Raw genomic sequence first — 20842 nt, 5'->3', positions numbered from 1 at the left:
CACCCAGCCAAGCCTTTCCACCATTCCTGTCCCAAAGAACCTGTGAGACATATTAAAATGATGGCTTTTGTTTTATACCACTGAGTTTTGGAAAGATTTTTCACATAACAGTGTACGTGCAGAACAGTTAAGAAGGAAACGAAGAGGGTGATGACACAGGGTTCAACTGGGAGCAAGAGCTACTTTAAACAGGAAAGCCAAGGAAATTTCATCTCGGGAGAAGGATGTGAAGAGCTTGGGTAAGACTATTTCAGGTAGAAGCAAGGCCTGGAGGTTGGAAGAGGCTAGTCATGCTTACGGAGACCAGAATGGCTGAAGCATTGGAATCAGAGAGAAGAATGAAGTTAGAGATGGAGGCAAGAGGCAATTATGAAAGGTAGGCACAGATAAGCAGTTTAGGTTTTATTTTAAAAACACTGGAAAGCTTTCGGTTGATTTAAAGCCACTAACACCACTCCAAACCCATTACTCCAGCTGCTTTGGTTCCAAGGCTCGCTCTCTCCTTCCAGTCCAAAACTCAAACTTGGTTTATGACCGTTAATCCAAACAATGGACTTCAGTGTTCATCACAAACTGAAAAGGAGTGACATTAACAGACTGCACGGCCAGCACCCCTTTACCAGATTCTGTTCACACCACTGTGGTGGGTGTCTCCTACATCTCAGAGGTCAGCATCCTACTCTCTGCAGGCTTTCCTGGGGACCAAAAGGCCTGGTCCTGAACTCTCCCAACCCTGTTCTCTGGGTTTTTATCTTCACAAGTATTTCTCCCATGAGGAAATTAATTTTTATATTCCCCATGGACCCTAGCACTGAGTGTATACTTGTTGAATGAACAACTTGCTAGCACAGTGCAAGACAAAGAAAGCTGTACCAGATGTTTGATTTAATAGCCAAAACTGCACATTTAGTAAACTGTAAACTTTAAACCCTGTCCTTAACTATGTATCTTGACGGGTCCCTTCTCGGTGAAGTCCCTCATGCGCAGGGCCTTCAGTAAACCTGCCCTGGATTCTGAGGTTGTGGAGTCCTTTTTATCAGCATTTGCGATTCTAAAGACTCCCCGGAGGAATCTCAGCTCTGTGAGCAAAGACAGGAGGTAGAAAGGGGGGATATGTTGGGGCAGGGAGGACCGGGTGGTCGACTGGTTCTTATCATAACTGTTTAAGTTTCATTTACATTTTTCTCTCAGTTGCTCAGGTCCAGAGCAGTGTTATTTGATGTTGAACACCTGCCTGCACACACGGAGGGCTGCAGCCAGCCCTGCTGAGAGCAGCATTGACGTTTCCGTTCTATACACATGCGCAACACGGGTATAATGTGGACACCAGTCGGCTCCCTGTGGGTCATGGGATTCTGGCTCAAAAGGAATCACACAGTTCATGATTACAGAAGCCGTAGAGTGTCTCCTGGAGTTTTTGGTTTCTGTGGTAAAAGCAAGAGTGTCAGAGTGCATAAGCCATTTGATTTTCTCCGCTGGCCATTTTTATACATCTCATTTCACTCTTTGATGAGACATGAGTGAGAGGTGAGTAAAATCCTTGACTACATCGTGCAAAGCCAAATCTCAGTGGGCCTTTGGCCACATTTAGGCAGAGCTGTATTCAAGCCAAAAGCTACCAGGCCCTGAAAACCCAGAACTAAAAAGTAGGTTATTGGATAATAGCAAGGAGTCCCTGGGTGGTGCAAACGGTTAACACTCTTGGTTGCTAACTGGAAAGGTTAGAGGTTTGAGTCCACCTAAAGGTGCCAAGGAAGAAAAGCCTGGTGATCTAGTTCTGAAAAATCAGCCATTGAAAACCCTACGGAGCACAGTTCCACTCTTGACACACATGGGGCGGTGAGAGTCGAAGCTGACTCGGCAGCACCTGGTTTCTTGTTTTTTAATAACAGTGAAGATGGGGGTTGGGGGAGGATTTAGGGCAGTGCTTCTCAAAAGTTACCGTGGATACTAATCACTTGGGGATCTAGTAAAATGCAGATCAGATTCAGTCAGCCTGGGGATAGAGAAATCTGAGGTTCTGCAATTCTAACGAGATTCCAGGCAACCATGCTTTGTGCAGTAAGGGCCTAGCCTAAACTCATTTACAACCCAGCAGCCTTGCTCAGTGATTCTCTACATGTGGTTCCCAGACTACAGCATCAGCATCACCTGAGAATTTCTTAAAAAGTGCAAATTCTTGGGCCTCACCCCAGCCTGCTGAATCAGAAATTCTAGGGTTGAGACCCTATGTACTGGGTTGAATAGCGTTTCCCCAAAATTCCTGTCCTTCCCAGAACCTCAGATTCTGACCTTATTTCAGAGCACTGTCTTTGCAGATGGCATTGGTTAAATTAAGACAAGGTCACTCTAGAGGAGGGTGGGCCCTAATCCAATACCCCACATCCTTATAAGAAGAGAAGTGGACACACAGACATTGGAAAGAAGACCGTGTGAAGACCAAGGCAGAGATTAGTATTCTACTCCCACAAGCCAGGGAAGACCTGGGGCTACCAGAAGCTGGAAGAGGCAAGGAAGTCTCCTCCCCTGGAGGCTTCAGAGGGAGCCTGGCCCTGCCACCACCCAAAATTCAGACTTCTAACCTCCAGAACTGAGAGGCGGTAAATTTCTGTTGCTTTAAGCCACCCAGTTTTTGGTACTTTATTATTGTGGCAGCCCTAGGAAGCTAATATGCCAGCCATCTGTGCTTCAACGAGCCCTGTAGCGGACTCTGATGCATGCCAAAGTTTGAGAACCACAGCACCATCAAGGTTCATGCATTCAGGTGAACTAAAGGATTTCAGCCATCATCCCCAGACTCTGATCGAATCATCAACAGCTCCAGAATCAGAAAGTTTTCTTTCTATAATACAAATCTAGAGTTTAAAGTTTTAATCCATCTCAAAATGTTTTATCCTCATCATCAAGTTTTAACTTCCGTATAAAAATCCTCAGCATTTTTCACATTTTAAAAGATTAGTCCCTTCAACCCTCATTTAAAGATCTTCCAGTTGAATAATATGAGCTTTTTTTTTTTTTTGGGCAAGTCCCAAATCCTGAGGCCAAGCTCTTAATATCTGGCTCTAGATACCAGGTCAGGGGACCCTGAAGGTCTTAAAGTCTAGGCACATCCTTGAGCGTTTAGAGGCCTGTGGTTACCCCTGAAGGGAAGCAAGCAGGAAGCTCAGTGGTATCTCAGGTTGAAAAGTAGAGGACTCAACCCAAGACTAGAACCATTCCCAAAGCTAACTCTTTAGACAGGGATTAGGCTGGATTGTAAGACAGAAAATGATACTGGTGAGGAGTGAGCTTCTTGCCTCAAGTAGACACATGAGACTATGTGGGCAGCTCCTGTTTGGAGGCGAGATGAGAAGGCAGAGGGGGACAGGAGCTGGCTGAATGGACATGGGGAATACAGGGTGGAGAGGAGGAGTGTGCTGTCTCATTAGAGGGAGAGCAGCTAGGAGTACATAGCAAGGTATATATAAGTTTTTGTATGAGAGACTGACGATTTATAAACTTTCACTTAAAGCACAATAAAAAAAAAAAAAAGTAGGCTTAAGAGCCAGTTTGCTCGACTCAAGTGGAGTAAGCCTAATGGATCCACTAGCTGCCATCGAGTCGATTCTGACTCATGGTGACCTGACATGTGTCAGAGTAGAAATGTACTCCATATAATCTCCTGAAATGATTGGCAGGAGAATCAGGCTAGTAAGAATTAGACTACCTTCTCAAGGTAGGCTGGAAAAACATCTCTGACCTCAGACCTTGAGGCAAAATTTCCAGGGCTGCCAAAATGCTGTTAACTGTCTATCATCTGTGAAAGTGCAAAAGGGCAGGTTATCCCACAGGTCACCAGAGAAGGCAGAACCTGGAGCCTGTCCAGGCCACATAACACCGTCTGGGATGCCTGTGAACCAGGCCTAGAGCCTTCGTACCTACTCTGGTTTCAACTTTCACAACTGGGACCACTTTGCAATTTCAGGTTTAAAAGTAATCTTGAGGAGAAATACATAAACCCCTGACTAATACCTTCTCGACTGTACCTCTGCTAGTATAAGACTGTGTAGCCGCTTAAATAACGCTGACTAATAATTTTTTTTTTTTTAAATAATATGTTAGACTCCCATAACCACTTTCATCTGAGGACCTCAAAGCACTCTGCCCATATGACCTCACTAATTCTTGAAACAGCTTCTGGGAAATATTATTATCTCCATTTCTCAGAAAGTAAAAAAGAGCATGGCTGTGAATTGCCCACATGGCGACCAGAGGTCATAGGTAGGTTCAAGGTTCAGTAAGAGCAGGCAGAGAGACTTGGGGTGTGAAACAGGCTCAGGACGAAGGGGGAGAGAGAGTGGCAATCCAGATAGGAAACAACTCTGAATGTAATGTAAGCGACATTAATCAAGGAACCAATAGAATTACTAAGAAACAGGAAGACGGTTGGCTTTTAATGCCGTCCCCAGGGTTGCATAAAGGGATTTTTGTTGTTATTGTCTTAGAACACAGATTTTTGTATCTCTGCTTTAGCCTTTATTCAGGTCAATGTAGATTGGGAGGGACGGGGTGAAGGAAGGACATTGCTTTAACGCTCCACATTGCTCAAGTTCATCTTGAGAAGTTCCGCCCAGAGGTCAGCCCTAGGCTTCTGCTGAAGATTTCCGAGCCTTAGCTTTTGGATAGCTCCCTTGACTCCCACTTCTTTTTCCCAGTACTGCTTTTGTAATCCACATTTTATTTATGCAACAAATGCAAACATTTTCCCAGGGGGTCATTGAGGACATTATCAAAAGTACCTCAGAGTTCCTGAACTGATAAGTTAGCATTTAAAACTTTTAGAATGGTGCAATTGCATTTCTTTCTTTTTCCTCTTTTTTTTTTTTCCATTTTAAAATGTCAAAGGCTTCCTGACATGCTTTGGCCATGAAAATGGAACATATTTCCTCATTAGGTTAATTAATGGCTCTGCTTGGGTGGCATAATTTGGTGTAAGTTTCCTTTTAGAATTCTGTCATAACTAAAAAGGATCTTATTTTTGTTATGTTTTGTGGTGTCTTTAAATTTTTATGACTTCTACTTTGTTTAGTCTGTGTGTAATCCTTCTTTTGAAACCTAATGTCCTAGAAAATTTACAGTTTTCTCTCAAAACTGGCACTTTTTACGTTTTACAGTGATTCCTGTTTCTTTAGTTCTCACTAGAACTTCATTTAAGTCCTTAAGGTGTAATTCGCAGCTCAGGGAATGTATGATTACATCGTCAAAGTAAACTCCTCAAGTGCAATATATTAAAGCTGACAAGATGGTGTTCATTAATCTTTGACATATAGCCAGGTGTGATGTAGTGAAGTGAGGCGTCCAACTAAGACCAGCTGAAGGCTGAACTCCCCTACTGGGGAGGATTCCTTCTCCCACGCTGCCAAGGCCACCTGGATGGGGACCAAAAGGGCCAAAGGCCATTCTTTTGCCAACCATGGCGGTCCCCGTCTCTGCTGGTGTTCCTACAGCTCTGCAGCCTCTCATCTTCTCATGCGTTCGTTCACTCAACAAATATTTATGGAGAGCCTACTATATGGGTCGGGCACCAGGTGGATCTGGAAAGATAGTAGTAGCCAAAAAAGACACAATCTCTGGCTTCATGGGCCTTACAGTCTCAGGGTCTGCTATAAACAAAGGCCTCAAGACTCCTTTACCTAATACCACCAAACCCATATGAAACAAATCGCACTGCCAGGATCTGGGCATTTCTTTTGTGCCCCAGAAGCAGCTTTGATGCTAAATGACTCTCACTAAAAGTGAGATTGTATCACAGCCCAATGAGTGCCATGGTAAAAGTTTGCAAATGGCAGTCTCAAGGAGGGGCAACCAAATCCATCCAGGGACAATTCATGCTCAGTCAGAAAAGCAGAGTCTAGCTAATCACTGTGCAACACTGCCCCTAGAACAATGTGGAAAATCCGGACAATAGGCAGGAAGTCTTAAAGGTACGTATGGGTCTTTTCTCATCGCTTCTGTTTCTCTCTGTAAAATATAGTAGGTTAAGTGCAATGTGGTATCCTGGGTCAGATCCTGGAACAGAAAAAGGACATTAATGGAAAAATGGGTGAAATATGAACAAAGTATGGAGTTTAGTTAACATCAATATACCAATATTGGTTTCTTAGTTTTGACAAACATACCATAGTAATGTAAGATGTTAACAGTGGGGAAACAGAGTGAGGATTATATGGGAACTATCTGTACAGGCAGTCCCAGGTATGCAAATGAAATCCATTCCTAGCTGTGTCTTTAAGTCAAATTTATAGGTAAGTCAGCAACAGGTGCATAGGGTTCTTATTTAGCCTTACTTGAGTGCAAGAAAAGGCTGGAAGCCTTTTCAATGATTTAAAATCTGCACATGCGCCAAGTGAAGGTAATTGTGATGAAGAATTTGTTGCAAGTAGGGGTTGGTTCAACTGTTTCAAAGTGAGGGCAAATTTATATTTGTTGTACGTAAATCAGATGTTCGTAAACCAGGGACTGCCTGTACTATCTTTGCAATTCATCTGTAAATCTAAAACTACTTCAAAATAAAAATTGATTTTAAAAATTTTGCTTACAAAACAGAATCCTTAAAATGAAATAAGCTACTAAAAAAAAAAAGTGATCATGGGAAAAAGACACAGCTCCCCCCAAAAAAAAAAAAAAAAAAAAATTTTTTTTTTTTTAGCTCCAAATGAGAAGCCAAAAATCTTTCTTGAAACTGAGGAGAAATATATCTAGAAACTCAAAACCTAGAAACTGATATTCTGCTGGATACAATATCCTCACTGGATTCTTCCTTCTCTCTCCCATATCACTGGATTTTTGCTGTCTCTAGCTTTAACATCTACTTTTAAGGTATCTGTAGAAAGAATGGAAACCCTGGTTGCATAGTGGTTAAGTGATATGGTTGCTGACCAAAAGGTCAGCAGTTCAAATCCACCAGCCGCTCCTTGGAAACTCTAAGGGCCAGTTCTGCTCTGTCCTGTAGGGTGGCTATGAGTCAGAACGGACTGGATTGGCAGTGGGTTTTGTTTTGTTTTTTTGGTAGTAAGAACGGAAACCCTGGTGGTGTGGTGGTTAAGGGGTATGGCTGCTAACCAAAAGGCCAGTAGTTCAAATCCACCAGATGCTCCTTGGAAACTGTATGGGGCAGTTCTACTCTGTCCTAGAGGGTCACTATGAGTGGGAATCGACTCCACCGCAGTGGGTTTGGTTTGGTTTTTGGTAGAAAAAAAGAGTACGTAGAATCATACATCCAAAGTTAAAGAAGCAAGATTTCTACCATTTCATTTTTGAACTTTCTGAATTCACACCTTTTGTCCTTCCAATTACTACCACCTTCCCTAATTCACACACACACACACACACACACACACGTGCGCGTGAGCATCGGATCATTGCTAAATTGTTGTCTTGTCTGCGCACACACTCTTCATTTTCCTGTATTTGCCTGGCCATGTAGAAACTTCTTTTTAAGTAGCATAACAAGTATTTTTGTGTGCAAATGGAAGATATTCCTGGCTTAGAATTATATTCAAGAAGACTTGGCTTATCCAATCAGTGACTCTTGTTTTTGTTAGACTTGTTACACTATGGCGTAGTTACACAATATGTACAATACAATAAACCTCTAACAAACTGCTGGCTGCAATAAGGGGCTTCCTCAAAGAGCAGAGTCATCATTGCAAGTGGTACCTTGTTTAAGATGAAAATTTATCCCCACCCAAGGAAGTGGATCATAGAATTAGAATATTAGATCTGGGAAGATTCTTAGACATTATCTAACATAACGTTACCTTTTTAAAGATGAGAAAACTGAAGCCCAGGGGATTCAAGTCTTAATGACTAAGCCAGGCTCAGAGCCAGGTACATGGAGACCAAACCCACTGTGTCCTCTTTTGTGCCTCAGTGCCCATTGCCCTGGGGCCCAAGTTCTTGGGATTTTAATATGATGCTCAACAAGTTTGCTTTGTTTTCTATACTTTATTTAAATGAGATAGTATATGCAAATAAGCCATTTATCAACTAGGAAGTAGCACACACATACAATTTGTAATTATTGCCATAGTTATTGTTATAAACAGACTTTAAGAGGGAAGTGTGAAAGTTCTACAAATTCTACCCTGGAAAGAAAGGCAATTGTTACATGTTGGAGATGGTCTTTTGCTGTGTCCCTTCTGACTGCATGGGATGCCCTGTTCTCTTCAATAATTTTGTTTTTTTTGGATGAAAATATACACAACCCATACACCCATTCAATAATTTTTACATGTACAGTTCAATGGCAATGGTTACATACTTCACATTTTGTCACCATTTTTCACTATCTATGCTCATATGGGGAAACCCTGGTGGCATAGTGGTTAAGTGCTACGGCTGCTAACCAAGAGGTCGGCAGTTCGAATCTGCCAGGCGCTCCTTGGAAACTCTATGGGGCAGTTCTACTCTGTCCTGTAGGGTCGCTATGATTTGGAATCGACTCAATGGCAGTGGGTTTGGTTTTGGGTTTTATGCTCATGTGGTTTCCCCACCATTAACTTATACTCTCTGCCCTTTAAAGCTCTCATCTGTGCTTTAAAGTTACTGCTGTCGATTTTGATCTCATATAGATAATTCTTTAGAAGAACACATTTGTTGTTGTTGTTAGGTACCATCGAGTCAGTTCGGACTCAGAGCAACGCTAGGTATAACAGAACAAAATGCTACCTGGTCCTGCACCATCCTCACAATCATTGCTTTGTTTGACCCCATTGTTGCAGCCACTGTATCAATCCATCTTGTTGGGGGGTCTTCCCCTTTTTCACTGTCACTCTACTTTACCAAGCATGATGTACTTCTACAGGGATCGATTCCTCCTGATAACATGTCCGAAGTAAGTGAGATGAAGTCTCCATCCTCGCTTCTAAGGAGCATTCTGGTTATACTTCCTCATGACAAATATTCTTTATTAATTGAGCTAAACTGTTGTTTACTTTAAAAATAACTTCATGGGATAGTTTCAGTTCAAAGTTTTACAATTATATCCAGGAAATAGATTCAGGGGTTCCCCAGTCTCAGTGGATCCAGTAAGGCTGGTTTCCGTAAGAATTTGAAGTTCTATTCCACAGTTTCCCTCCTTTTGATCAAGATATGTCTATTGGGTTCTTGATCAAAATGTTCAGTAATGGTAGCCAGGCACTATCCATTTCTTCTGCTTTCAAGATAATGGAGGTAGTAGTTAATGGAGACAATTACACATGAGGTCCATTCTCTTCTCTGACTCCTGGGTCTCCTTCTTCCTCTGTGGCTCCAGCTGAATAGAAACCAGTTGCTGTATCTTAGGTGGCCACTCGTAAGCTTTTAAGACCCCAGTTGCTACTCATTGAACTTGGAGGTAGAACAGAAACTTTAAACACAACATTAAGCCATTTGACTGGATAGACCTGTGAAACCAGGTCTTTGAACCAAGAAAATAAATCCTATTAGGTATAGTATCAACATCTGTAGCCTTTTTTTTTTTTACTGCTGTTTTTGCTGTTAAATTATATATAACACTATATTTACCATTTTGCCTTTTTTTCCCCCTGATGTACAGCTTAGTGATAACAATTACAATAGTCAAGTTGTGTAACCATTACCCTTCCAAACCACCCAGTGCTGTCAAGTCGATTCCAACTCATAGCGACCCTATAGGATAGAGTAGAACTGCCCCATATAACCATTACCCTTAGTCAACGCTAATTTTCCTATCACCATAGACGAGAATGTACTGCTTCCCAAAGCATAATTCCGCCTTCTTCCTCCCTCCTCCCACCCCTGGTAACCACTGGTTTTAGTATATTTACCTATTCTTGTCCTTTCATCTAAGTGGGACCTTTTGTGATTTACTCAGTCCATGCAACATGTCTTCAAGCTTCGTTCATGTTGTAGCATGTATCAGGACCTCATTTTTCTTTAAGGCTAAGTAAGAATTTGCTTTTTAAAATTGCTTTCCTTCTTTTGGACTTTTGCTCTTTCTGTTTTAATATATATGAGTCGACAAGGAGGACTCACTGCAGAACACAGCCCAGGTTTCTAGAAAGGCTCTGCAAATAGGAAGTAAAACCACATCACACCATTCATCTGCCAAAAGTAATAAACCCAGGCAGCCTCAGCACCCTCTTGACTTCGTCAGCAACTAACGCTCCTCATTTCTCCCTTTCCTTGCAAAGGAAAAGGAAAAAATGCCAGGCAAAGAATGCCAGGCAAATCAAACCATGGGAGAAATAACACCTTCAAACTCAGGGCAAAATTCTTGTTTCCAGTCCTTGCTGCAGATGGCCCATCCGGTATGCTTGGCAGCACACGCTGCTTTTGGAACAAGACACAGAACACAGGTTAGAGAGATGTTGGCCAGAGATGGTTTGTTAACTTTTAATGCATGATTGTAAAGCCTGAGGAATCTCTCCATGACTGAGTTTCATGTAATACTCAAAACAAATCCATTTAAAACATGTTTCCTAGTACTGCCTTAAGACATATGTCTTCTCATTTCCCATGAATTATTTTAACTAATTGCTCCCCAAATCTGCAATTCCGTGCTTATCATTAATTGGTAAAAAAAAAACTGCAAACTCAAGACTCAGTATTCTAATATTTACCCCAAGCGGGAACTGCTGTGGGAATTCCAGCTTCTAATGGCCATACTATCTTTGTTATAAAATACAGAAAACAAAACGTTTGACAATTCAGTGACACCAACGACATCAATCATGTTGTGTAATTACCACCAATATCCACTGCCAAATTTTCCATCACCGTAAACAGAACTCAATCCTTCCTAAACAATGACTTCCCCTTTCCCTTAGTAGCCACTATTAAACTCTGATCTCCATACATTTGCCAATTCTGAGTATTTCATATTAGTGAAATCGTACAATGTTTGTCCTTTTGTGACTGACTGACTTCACTCAGCATAATATTTTCATGGTTCATCCATGTTCTAGCATGTATCAGGACTTCACTTCTTTTTATGGCAAAGTAATATTCCGGAGTGTATATATACCTATATTTTGTTTATCACCAAAGTGAAGAGGCAACCTGCATGTTGGGAGAAAATTATGGGGAATCATACACCCAAATTGGGTTTAATATCCAGACTACATAAAACCCTGGTGGGGCGGTAGTTAAGAGCTTGGCTATTAACCAAAAGGTTGTAAGTTGGAATCCACCAGCCGCTCCTCGGAAACCCTATGGGGCAGTTCTACTGTGTCCTATAGGGTCGCTATGAGTTGAAATCAACTCAACAGGCAACAGGTTTCTTACAACCTAACAAGAAAAAGACAAACAATCCAATCAAAAATTGACAAAGGATCTGAATAGACATTTCACCAAAGAGGCTATACAAATGGCCTGGAAGTGCATAAAAAGGCTTTCAATGTTATTAGCCACTGTTGTTTTTGTTAGATGCCATCAAATCATTTCTGACTCATGGCAACCTATTCCCATGTCTGTTGCCAAAGAGTCTATTCTGGCTCATAGAGATCTTGTAGGACAGAGTAGAACTGCCCCATAGGGTTTCCAAGGTTGTAAATCTTTACAGAAGCAGACTGCTACATCTTTCTTTGGAGGAGTGGCTGGCAGGTTTGAACCACTGACCCTTCAGTTAGCAGCCGATCACTTTAACCACTGTGCCACCAGGGCTTCTTTAAAAACCAAACCAAATCCACTGCTGTGGAATCAATTCCAACTCATAGCGGCCCTGTAGGGTTTCCAAGGCTATAAATCTTTACAGAAGCCGACTGCCACATCTTTCTTCCACAGAGCAGCTGGTGGGTTCAAACTGCAGACGTTTGGGTTAACAGACAATCACTTTAACCACTGCACCACCAGGGCTTCTTAGGGCTCCTTCCCCAAAATAAGAAAGCTCACTGCCTTCGAGTCTATTTCAACTCATAGCAACACTATAGGACAGAGTAGAACTGCCCCACAGAGTTTCCAAGGAGTGCCTGGTGGGTTCAAACTGCCAACCTTTTGATTAGCAGCCGTAGCTCTTAACCACTATGCCACCAGGGTTTCCAGGGCTCCTTCAGGAAGGTGTAAATCAAAACCACAATCAAATACCACTTCACCCCCACTAAAATGGCTAAAGATCACTCTTGATTCTTTCCTTTATTCCAACTTGAATCTACCTGCCTCCCCTCTTCCAAATTAGTAGAGCTTCATTTGAGAATGTGTAAGAAGGCCCATCTTCTTAATTTTGACTTTCATCTTTCCCGACAATCAAGAGTGGCAACTGATAGGAAATAGATAAATAAATAAAACACAACTCATGATGATAACACCCTTCCCAAACTATAGAGCTTTGGACCAGAAGTCAAGAAACCTGAATTTTAATCATAGCTTTGCCATGAACAAACTGTTATTCCTGGATTCTCAAACTTCTCTGGATCCTCTAACATTGTTTTTAATGATAAATTTAGTTTCTTCCAGCTCTTAAACTCTTCATTTTATTATATTTGAAATTAGAGTTCTTTCAAACAGGCAGGAACGCATCAATATTTTAAAAAATAGCTGTCATTTGTAAAGAAAAAAACCACATGCTTTTTTTTTTTTCTATCTCCAGAAATGGGTATTCATGTGGGGAAAAAAAAAGAGTTCTAAGATAGGAAAAAAAAAATCTTTGTGGTTAGGATATCACTTGGGTTTCTCCTTATTTCCCTCTCAGTAAACATTATCTTTAACGGCTGCTTTTTGTACCCAGGAGAGAGTAATAATAGCAGAAGCTCAAATGTATCCAGACAAACTTTTTCTACAGCAATTAGATATTGGCCAAGAACGTAACATTTTGGAGGCGTTGCTTCACAATTAATCCTTGTTTTGAAACAGATGCTACTACAGGTTGTTGAAGGAAGAAGGTAGAATGCATTGAGAACACACTCTGCATCAGAACGAAAGCTACAGGCCTAGCATTCATTGACTAATCTAATCATCGTAACTCCTAAAGAGAGGTATTGATATTCCCATTTTACAGAGTAGGAAACTAAGGCACAAAAAAGTTTAATAATTTGTCCAAGGTCACATATGTAATAAATGCTGGAACAGAAATTTAAACCAAACCTGTCTAATTCCAAAGCCTTTACTCCATACATGAGTGTGTTTACAAAGTGCTTTGAGTTTTTGGAAAGATTTTGTTAATTAAAGGTGCCTAAGTTAAGTTCCCTTTCTCAGGACAAAGCACATACCACTAAAACCAGTTGCTGTTGAATTGACTCTGACTCCTGGTGACCCCGTGTGTGTCAGAGTAGAACTGTGTTCAAGGGTTTTCAATAGCGGATTCTCCAGAATTAGGTTTCCACACAGTTTGTTCATAGTAGACTGGAATTAAAACTCAGGTTTCTTAACTTCTGCTCCAAAGCTCTATACTTCAGAAAGGGTGTTTTATCATGAGTTACATTTCATTTTTGTTTTCTCAATCGCTACTCCTGGTTGTCTGGAACTCAAGTCTTTCCTACCTTGAACGTGATGCATTTGAACAAGGAAGAGTAAAACAACCCATTTTGATTAATCTTGATACTTTATGAAAATCAGTTCTAAAGCTAACAAAATATGATGTTTTCAGGAGAAGTCTTGTTGATCAAAGTATCTGTTTTCCTCATTGGGGCAAAAGGTTAACACACCTCATGAGGAAACACCCTTCTTGAAATACAAAACTTTGGACTAGAAATCAACTCAAAATGAACCAAAGGCCTAACTGTAAGAGGTAAACCTATAAAACTATTTGAAAACATAGATGTAAATCTTCATGAAATTGGATTAGGCAATAGTGAACTCCAACTGTCAACCTTTTGGTTAGTAGTGGAGGATCTTAGCCATTTTCACCATCCAGGGACTCCAAAAAAGCACAAAGTTATGTAATTATAACACTTTATTTAAACTACCAAACACAAACTATTGGATTTGGTGAATACTAACAAAAATTCAAAAAAGTAAAAAGAAGGTAGAAAAAGTGTATTCCTATATTACAATTCAGTATACTAATATATGGTCTCCTTTGTGGAAGATCGCACCCAGTGTTCCACACGTCACCAAAGGATTACTTATCAGATAGAGGAGACCTCCATACTGGTGATTTTTTTCAAATAACATTTTCATACCCCACCTTGGCTTTAACCCAGGGAATTTCAAAGGGCAAAAGAGGCAGGAAAGAGAAGCGGGGCTGGTAGGCAGTGGGCCAGAGGAAAAAGGCATGCCTCATAGAGCTTAAGGGTTGTTGAAGTGAAAATCAAAGAACTACCCCTGGGAGCTTTGTTTTCAGCCATGAGGGACTTTTTGAAGTTCATTGGCTGGAATTAAACTCTCCCCAAACATCCCCTCATCCCATCCACCCTCCATAAACACACTATTTATTTACTTCTCTCCACTCTCCCACATGGGACAAAACTAGGGGCTATTAAGAGGAAGGGTCAGGAGGAGCTTCCAGGTGCCCTGCTCCAAGGGATTAGAACAGCTCAGGTTTCAACTCACCACCAGCCCACCCATTTCCTTGTTCATATTGCACCCATCACTCACTCTGACAGGCCCACCTTCCACCTTTTGCTATCTTCATGGGAGGTGTTTATACACAAGGGTACCTGTCTGTGAAAGCCAGACATCCATAGGAACTGCCAAGGAGACAATATCTTATGTGTTCCTGGAGTTTCTGTGCATGAACTTTTCCAACAGCTGTATCTGCACTCTATAGGTTTCTGTGAGGTTTTGTGCTGAAAAGAGGGAGAGACAGAGAGAGAGAACAGGTTCCTTGTTTTTGTATTGAAAACACATCTGTAAGCCTGTCACATTCTCCAGCAAGTGAACCAAAGGTAAACATTTAATAGTACTTGGAACTCTACCCCTTCTCCTTTAAGGAAGGTTAAAACATGCTGGTTAAATGAAAAATTTGGCTGAAACTAGATTCTTCTCCAAACACAAAAGGAGGTTGTAATTTCAAGCATTTTCCTCCTTGGATTTAATCATGAATATTAAGTATTGGTACCCAAGTGCCAGAGTAACAAACTAAAGACCACCCATCAACTTAATTCCAAAGGCTTATTTCATGTAACTCAACCTCCAGTTATCTGAGAATGAGCAGTACTTTTCACAACTGCCCATAACAAAAGCCAAAAGGGTTTACGGCAATCTGACCTTTTAATTTTTTCACCAGTTTATTTTCAGATAGCTGGGAAAATATTTTCCACTTGTATTTGATGACATGATTTCAAAAGCATCTCTATTAATTTCTCAATTAGCCAAGATCACCCCAAATGCCACTCACATTGAATCAGGAGCCAAAAAGACCATTATTCAGTGACAAAAAGTTTAGCAAAACATAATTTGAACCGAGTTATCCACAAGATCTTAATTTATAGAAGCAATTGACTTTCTCATATATTTATATTATTTGCCACATCTCAATATCATTTCTTTTATTCTCTTTTTATGTATTTTTAATTCCATTCAGGCCCAAACTCTCCAACCCTCTCCCACCAGCAGCAAGACCCCAACCCCCTTTCTCACCAAGTTGTACGGAAATAAAATATTCCATCCTTCACCGTTTCAAAATATAGAGTGTACCCTCTGTCCTTCATAAACCAAGAAGCCACAGATGTTTTAGTTCAAAGATCTGTGATTAAAATCATTTCTGCAATTGAGACATGATACCAAAAACGAAAACACATTCTTAACGCATTGTTTGCCTGGAAAAATAAACTGCATTACAAAGAGGAATGTGGAGCAAGGTAATCATATGAACCCAGAGGCATAAGCCAGCTAAACTCCTTGACCTGCATCAAATGTTTGTTGATCATTCTAACTTCTCTGTTCCAAGAGGACTTTCTGGGACACGTTTGCCACATTGCTTAAAAGTCCTGCCATCTAGTGGAAGAAGTAAATAAACTAGACCTCAGGTAGCCTGCTAGATGGAGAGATCCTGAGAAAACAGCTCTTTTGATCGACAAGACTGCCCCTGAAAAAAATTGTCTTAGGTTAACTTTAGAACTGATTTTCATCAGGTGTCAAAATTAATTAATCCAAATGGATCCATTTTACTCTTCCATATTCAAATACATCACATTCAAGACAGGAAAGACTTGAGTTCAAGCCTTTAGAACATTGGATGGAATACACAAATTGCTGATTAAAATCATTCTATAATCTGCTTTTGTTGACAGTTTTCAAAATAGAGTCCTCAGAGTTAAGAAATAAACCAAATCCACACCGGCTTCCACTTGTGGAGGGCACTCAGTAGGCACCGGTCCCTCCCGAAGGCTCAGCAGGCCTCTTTATAGAAGGAATTTCCTTAGTTGGCTAAGGGGAAATATCCTGCCTGAACAGGAAGGTGGGTCATTAGTGGCTGGACCTCACAGATAGCCACTAAATTTCAGAGAAAACTTCCTGATGAGTCATGCTGAGACAGAACCCCCCAGAAAGGCTTTGAGCAAAGTACTATTTATGAGTAAGATCTACGGTGCAGGCTTGGTCCCAATATGGTGCAGTCAGATGTGTTATGACAACAAGCAGTTCCTCAGTGGCCTGAAGGAGTAAGCTTTTCTCCCTGCCTACCTGGTAGAGGAAACACACGAGTCTGTAATGGACAAGGTCAGAAATAGCGAGAGTACGGCATACTGCAATGGTCATGTCTCTGTCACGGCATACTGCAATGGTCATGTCTCTGTCACTCAAGGCCATTACGCACATTTACCATGTGCCAAAGGCTGTTCCAGACTCTTTCTTTTCCCTGAGTAAATGCAAATGGTACTAGGCAAATGCCCACTAGCTCTTTCTGAAAGTCCTATTCAAGAAAAACATTGTTTGCTTCTAGTAAGAAAATTATGACTCCAGATGCCACTCGTTATATCTTCAATTCCACCTCCCATTTGGGATAAATAATCTACTGCAAACACTCGTGGGTAAATGATCTACCAGTGAACACTTGTGAGGTTTGAATTAATATGTATAAAACACTTTGAAAGGAGTTAGGAAAGTCAATCCTACCACTCAGTATTCAAGAATTGTGTTCTGTGCCTTTATCCAAACTTTCCATTATTTGTTCAGTTGTTTTCTTTTTTTTAAGAAGTACCATTGTTTACAGATCCAGATTTGATTTCACAAAGAATTTATTTTATAACTTAAGACTGAATTGCTTTTTTATAATTTAATTATTAGTAGTGCTTTTACATTCAGGAAGGGTTTTCTATCGTCCTCACAGAAGAAAAAAAAATTTGTTTTAAGTTTTGAAAACAAGAGAACCTTTAAAATTGATTCAAGATAAAAGAACTACAGTACTGCCAAAGAATGTGAAGTATTTTTTCATACTGAAGAGTAATTATTGTGTTATCATTCTGACAGTCACTGCTGAAAATTTCCACGGCTGCTCTGTATGGCTGTATGATCTTTCTGAGAGAACTAAATGAGAAACCGACAATGAACCTGAGAAGTGACAATTTTTGAGCTCTTTGTGAGATACCAACATTACCTTTCCAAAGTGTTCTAAACATTTTTCCCACATAAGATTATAAGCAAGTATTTCTTGAGATTCATCCATGTATATCATTTTGAGGGTTGGGGGTATGCATATGTGGAGAGCGAGAGAGTGATTTCCTTCTTAACTGTCTTTGTTATTTTGAAAAAATGTGAAAAATACATTAATTTTATTAAACATTTATGTAAAAATCAATTTTAAAACACTTCCAGGATATTTTAAATGTATTAAGAAGACAAAACTCTCACCGAGTTTACTCTTTAAATATGTAAAGTATAATTTACATTTGCCCATTTGGTGGTAGTTGATTATATGGTCAATTAAGACAGCTAATTTTCTCATCTTCATTCCAAAAGGAAAAGGAGGCCTATTTGCTCTATCCCTTCTACACACAATGATGAATGGGACCCATGTAAGGACCACACTCTATGACAATATTATGATTATTTCTTGACCTTTTGGCTAAGGTCAAGTGTATAACAATGTTATGAATGTTTATAGCAACAAATTCATGATTTAATCAGTGTCCATCATTTAATAGTTGTCCATGCTCAGCATAAAGTATTAGAGCCTAAGCAGGTTGAGGACTATGTCCATATTGTGTCTACATCATACCCTGGTGTGGGTTTTCAGAATCTGAACAACGAGGAGGGACATCTGCATGGCCCAGTGAGGAATGTAAGAGTGAAGTGAGAACATGGTGAGGTGTTGGTAGCAGTTGTGGCCCAGAATACAGTGAGCTAAATGAGGAAAGTGACTGCACTGCTTGTGGGGGCAGGGGTGATCCAATAATATAAAGAATAACGAGATTCAGATTTCTCACTGTCAGAAAAGGATTTACAAATATGGAAGGGGAGAAAATTAGAATAAATTCTGTGATGTATTAGAATTGTAGGTACTGGTGTGTATATATATGTGTGCGTGTACATACACACACACATACATATTTATGTAAGTATACATATATATGTATATATAAGGGCCTGGGCATAATGTCGCCCCAATAGCAATAAGCATACCTAGTACCTAGATCTTGGTTTCTAAATAACATTCTCCACTAAAAGGAACCAGAAATGTTTGGAGAAATGATGATCCCAGCATTGGGGCAGGGATAGTATGAGATAAGTCTAGAATTTCTTGTCATTGTTGTTAGGTGCCGTCGGTTTGTTCCGACTCATAGCAAACCTAGGTACAACAGGAGGAAACACTGCCCAGTCCTGCTCCATGCTCAGAATGGTTGTTATGCTTGAGCACATTGTTGCAGCCACTGTGTCAATCTATCTCGTCAAGGGTCTTCCTCTTTTCCACTGACCCTGTACTTTACCAAGCATGATGTCCTTCTCCAGTGACTGATCCTTCCTGACAATGTGTCCAAAGTATGTAAGAAGCAGTCTCACCATCCTTACTTCTGAGGAGCATTCTGGTTGTACTTCTTCCAAGACATTTATTCTCTCTTTTGGCAGTCCATGGTATATTTGGTATTCTTTGCCAACACCACAATTCAAAGGCATCAATTCTTTTTCGGTCTTCATTATTCATTGTTGAGCTTTCGCATGCATATGATGAGACTGAAAATACCATGGCTTGGGTCAGGCACACCTTAGTCTTCAAGGTGACAGCCTTGCTTTTCAGCATTTTAAAGAGGCCCTTTGCAGCATATTTGCCCAATGCAATGCATCTTTTGATTTCTTGACTGCTGCGTCCATGGGTATTGATTTCTTAATGTGCCAAAAAGCAAGGAAGTGCTCAAATACTGAAGACATGTCAAAAGAACATAGAAGTTAGGTAAGAGACTTCCAGTGACAGAACCTGGAACAATTTGAACATAATGATATTTCTCTGGGAACAAGAGTTTGAAGGGGCTCCAGCTTCATAAATAACAATAAATAACAATTATTGTGGAATATAACCCATTGAATAACATAGGAATCCATGACTCCTTACCTATATAAAAATAAATAAATAAATACGGAGAAGAGAATACTTTCCCTTACAGCAGAAGTAAAGAAACTACAGAATCAGAATTATTACCATGTAGTAACCATCATAAAAAAAAAAAAAATAGTAATAATTAATTTAACCAAGAAGCATTAATGAATGCAAAAACTAGTGGGTGGAAGTTTGTTGAGGAACAGAATAGTTACATAATCTCAAAGAGCCATCCCAGAAAATATTTCTTAATTACAAAAGGGGAAGGGATAACTTTACAATAGGAGATCTAGCAGACACCATTTTAACTAAGTGATCTAATATCACCAGTAATGACACAAATCAAAGCCATATACTACCTAATAAAAAAAAAACTAATAGGATCCAGTAATAAGGCATTATCACTTCTGTGATATTCCTGCAAAAAGTGTATGATTCCGAATTTAATTCCATGGAAACATCAGGTTAACCCAAGTTGAGAGACATTCTACAAAATAACTGGCCTATAATAATCAGTGACAAAACCATGAAAATCAAGAAAAGACTGAAGAACTACTCCAGAAATGAAGGAGTCTAAGGAAACATGACAATTACCTACAGCATTTGATCCTGAGTTGGATCCTTTTATTATAAAGGGCAATACTGCAGAATGGGGACTCTAAATTAGATGGAAGTAATGTACTGATGTTAATTTTCTAATCTTGACGGTTGTACTGTGATCATGTAGAATAATGTCCTTTTCTTTTTAGAAAATAATACTAAACTATTTAGGATTGATGAGACATCATGCAGGCAACTTATTCTCAAATAGTTCACAAAGAAAAAATTCTCTGTACTCTTCTTGCCAGCTTTTCTGTAAGTTTAAAATAATTTTGAACTAAAAATTACCTCTAGTGGTGATGTCAACAAAAAAGTCCTCTCCTCCACAAAAGCAAGACCAAACCAAAACAAAACAAACTCATTGTCATCAAGTCAATTCTGACTCATAGCAACTGTATAGGATAGAATAGAACTGACTTCTGAGTTTTCCAAGGAGTGGCTGGTGGATTCAAACTGCTGACCTTTTGGTTAGCAGATGAGCTCTTAACCACTACACCACCAGGGCTTCTAAAGCAAGAAAACTGCCTAAAATTGTCAGACTTAACTTTTTCAGAACTCTAGAAATTAACCAGCAGCTTGCAGCAATATGGGAAGCATTTATTCATTTTTTTTTTAATGCCTGTCTTTCAGTAAAAGCAACAACCCTTTTGGCATTTTTAATTGCCATAGTCCCATTCCCTCCTATCCAGCCCCATGGTAGTTTGAAAACTATCAGCCCACATTTGTGGTGAAAACCAGCAACCTGGTAGCTGCTGGAGGGAGCAGAATGGAGCTGGAGCCCCTTCAAACTCTTGTTCCCAGAGAAATATCATTATTTGACCTGGTGGTTTCCTG

This window comes from Elephas maximus, chromosome 13, assembly GCF_024166365.1.
Source record: "Elephas maximus indicus isolate mEleMax1 chromosome 13, mEleMax1 primary haplotype, whole genome shotgun sequence".
NCBI classification, from domain to species: domain Eukaryota; kingdom Metazoa; phylum Chordata; class Mammalia; order Proboscidea; family Elephantidae; genus Elephas; species Elephas maximus.
The sequence above is the reverse complement of the archived record's forward strand: the minus strand, read 5'-3'. Positions refer to the sequence as shown.